Source organism: Triticum urartu, chromosome 5 (assembly GCF_003073215.2).
Source record: "Triticum urartu cultivar G1812 chromosome 5, Tu2.1, whole genome shotgun sequence".
NCBI lineage: Eukaryota > Viridiplantae > Streptophyta > Magnoliopsida > Poales > Poaceae > Triticum > Triticum urartu.
The window spans coordinates 277,974,419-277,978,634 of record NC_053026.1 but is presented as its reverse complement, the minus strand read 5'-3'; positions in this window follow the sequence as shown (position 1 = coordinate 277,978,634).

The following is a 4,216-nucleotide window of genomic DNA, read 5'->3' as shown; positions in this document are numbered from 1 at the left end:
GTGTGCCTCTCTCGGAAACCCGAGGGTGAACCCCAAGGGAATTTCCTTCGTCTTCCTCCATGGCAACCTCCTCAACTCCCTCTATCCTTAGCTCCCCATGTAGCAACCATGCATCACCTTCTTCGTGGTTGGAGGAGGGAAAAGACATGGTGCCTGGCCTGACAGATCTGACCGAAAACAGCAAGAAAAGAAAACAGAAGATTTCTACACGATACGGTGGTCAACAGGTTCGGGGGGTATATAAAGATTTGTTTATCTTGGGAAACAAGCAAACGGAAGAAAAACAGAGTCCGGAAGGTACCCGAGGTGGGCACAACCCACCCGGGCATGCTTGGCAAGCTAGGCACGCCCTGTTCTCTTGTGCCCACCAGGGTGACCTTCCTGGTAGTTTCTTATTTTCCTAATTTTTTATATATTCCAAAACTGACAAAAAATATTTTTGTGAATTTTTTGGAGTCCGTTTACTTATCGTATCACATACCTCCTCTTTTTTTCACGATTCTGGAGTGTTCCAGAAGGTTTCCTTTATGTGTTCTTCTGGTGTCATAGTTTGGATAATATTGCTTTCAACATTAATGGGCGTACCTGAGATATAATGTTTTATTCTTTGCCCATTGACAACCTTCGGGTTAGTACCCTCGGCATTATGTATTTTAATGGCTCCAGATCGACAAACCTGCTCAATAACATAGGGTCCTTCCCATTTGGAGAGAAGTTTTCCTGCAAAGAATCTGAAATGAGAGTTGTACAAAAGAACATATTCTCCAACTTTGAACTCACGCTTTTGGATTCTTTTATCATGCCATCTTTTAACCTTTTCTTTAAATAACTTGGCATTTTCATAAGCTTGGGTTCTCCATTCATCTAGTGAGTTAATATCAAATGACCTCTTTCCACCGGCAAGTTTGAAATCATAGTTGAGTTCTTTAATTTCCCAATATGCTTTATGTTCTAACTCAAGAGGCAAATGCCAAGCTTTTCCATAAACCATTTTATAAGGAGGCATACCCATAGGATTTTTAATGTTGTTCTATAAGCTCAAAGCGCATCATCTAATTTCTTAGACCAATTTTTTTTGGGACCTATTGAAAGTCTTTTTTAATATTAACTTTATTTCTCTATTGCTAAGTTCAACTTGACCACTAGAGTGAGGATGATAAGGTGATGCAATTCTATGGTTAACATCATACTTAGCAAGCATTTTACAGAAAGCACCATGAATAAAATGTGAACCACCATCAGTCATTAAATATCTAGGGACTCCAAACCTTGGGAAATAACTTCCTTGAGCATTTTAATAGAGGTGTTGTGATCAACACTACTAGTTGGAATAGCTTCTACCCACTTAGTAACATAATCAACAACAACCAAAATATGTGTATACCCATTAGAGGAAGGAAAAGGTCCCATATAATCAAAACCCCAAACATCAAATGGTTCAACAGCAAGAGAATAATTCATAGGCATTTCCTGACGCTTACCAATATTACCAATTCTTTGACATTCATCACAAGATACAATAAACTTACGGGCATCCTTGAAGAGAGTAGGCCAATAAAATCCAGATTGCAATACCTTGTGAGCAGTTCCGTCTCCCACATGATGCCCTCCATAAGCTTTAGAGTGACATTTTTGTAGGATTTGTCCCTGTTCATGCTCGGGTACACAACGTCTAATAATACCACCTACTCCTTCTTTATAAAGATGTGGTTTATCCCAAAAGTAATGTCTTAAATCATAGAAGAATTTTTTCTTTTATTGGTATGTGAATCTAGGTGGTAGATATTTAACAACAATGTAATTAGCATAGTCAGCATACCAAGGAGTGTTATGAGAAACATTTATTGCAGCTAATTGCTCATCAGGAAAGCTATCATTAATAGGTTGTGGGTCATCAAGAATATTTTCAAGCCTAGACAAGTTATCAGCCACAGGGTTCTCAGCTCCCTTTCTATCAGTGATATGTAAGTCAAATTCTTGCAGCAAGAGAACCCACGTAATGAGTCTAGGTTTAGCATCTTTCTTTTCCATAAGATATTTTATAGCAACATGATCGGTGTGAACAATCACTTTGGAATCACCTATGTAAGATCTGAATTTATCACAAGCAAAAAACAACTGCTAAAAATTCTTTTTCAATGGCAGCATAATTTCTTTGGGCACTGTCTAGAGTTTTACTAGCATGATGGATAATATTTAATTTCTTCTCAACTCTTTGTCCTAGAACAGCACCAACAACATAATCACTAGCATCACACATAATTTCAAAAGGCAAGCTCCAATCAGGTGCTTGAACAATAGGTGCAGAAATCAAGGCTTTCTCAAGGGTTTCAGAGGCTTCTACACAATCATCATCAAAAACAAATGGAACATCCTTTTGTAAAAGATCTGTAAGAGGCCTAGAAATTTTAGAGAAGTCTTTAATAAACCTCCTATAGAAACCATCATGACCGAGGAAACTATGAATACCTTTGATATCTTTAGGACATGGCATTTTCTCAATTGCATCAACTTTAGCTTTATCCACCTCAATACCTCATTTAGAAATTTTATGTCCCAAGACAATGCCTTCATTAACCATAAAGTGGCACTTCTCCTAATTCAAGAGAAGATTAGTTTGCTCACATCTCTACAAAACTCGATCAAGGTTGCTTAAGCAATCATCAAAAGAAGATTCGTAGACGAGAAAATCATCCATGAAAACCTCAATAATCTTTTCAGAAAAATCATAGAATATAACAGTCGTACATATTTGAAAGGTAGCAGGTGCATTGCATAAACCAAAAGGCATACGTGTATAATCATAAGTTCTGAAAGGACAAGTAAAGGTGGTTTTCTCTTGATCAGGTTGTGAGACAGGTATTTGAGAAAAACCAGAATATCCATCAAGGAAACAAAAATGTGTGTGCTTTGACAATCTTTCTAGCATTTGATCAATAAAAGGCAGAGGGTATAATCTTTTCTAATAGCTTTATTTAATTTTCTAAAATCAATTACCATTCTATAGCCACTAATAATTCTTTGCGGAATAAGTTCATTCTTATCATTAGGAACAATAGTAATACCTCCCTTCTTAAGGACACAATGAACAGGACTTGCCCATCTACTATCAGCTATAGGATAGATTATACCTGCTTCCAGAAGCTTGAGTATTTTAGTTCTTACCACTTCTTTCATCTTAGGATTTAAACGTCGTTGGTGATCAACAACGGGTTTAACATCAGGTTCCATATTAATTTTGTGCTGACAAAGATTGGGACTAATGCCCTTTAAATCATCAAGAGTATATCCAATAGCATCTTGGTGTCTCTTCAAAACCTTCAATAATCTTTCTTCTTCATATTCTGAAAGGTTAGCACTAATAATAACAGGATATATCTTTTTCTCGTCGAGATAAGCATATTTAAAAGTGTTTGGCAGTTGTTTTAATTCAAACACAGGATCACCTTTAGGTGGAGGAGGACCTCTTAGAGTTTCAATAGGCAAATTGTGTTTAAGCAGAGGACGCTGTTCAAAGAAATTTTTATCTATCTCATTTCTTTCATGCATATGCATATCATTTTCATGGTCTAGCAAATATTGTTCTAGTGGATCAGTAGGAGGCACGTCAATAGAAGCAAGACCAATTATTTCATCCTTACTAGGCAATTCTTTCTTACGATGTTTTCTACTAAACTTAGAAAAATTAAACTCATGAGACTCATCATCAAAACTAACACCGATAGTTTGTTTCTCACAATCTATTTGGGCATTAATGATGTTTGAGGGAGTCCTGGATTAGGGGGTCCTCGGGCGTCCGGGCTGTGCGATATGGGCCGGACTAATGGGCCGCGAAGATACAAGATAGAAGACTTTTCCCCGTGTCCGGATGGGAATCTCCTTTGCGTGGATGGCAAGCTTAGCGTCCGGATATGAAGATTCCTTTCTCTGTAAACCGACTCTGTACAACCCTAGGCCCCTCCGGTGTCTATATAAACCGGAGGGTTTAGTCCGTAGAGGCAATCATAATCATACAGGCTAGCCATCTAGGGTTTAGCCATTATGATCTCGAGGTAGATCAACTCTTGTAACCCCTATACTCATCAAAGTCAATCAAGCAGGACATAGGGTATTACCTCCATTAAGAGGGCCTGAACCTGGGTAAAACATCGTGTCCCTGTCTCCTGTTAGCTTCAATCCTAAGACACATAGTTCAGGACCCCTACCCGAGATCTGC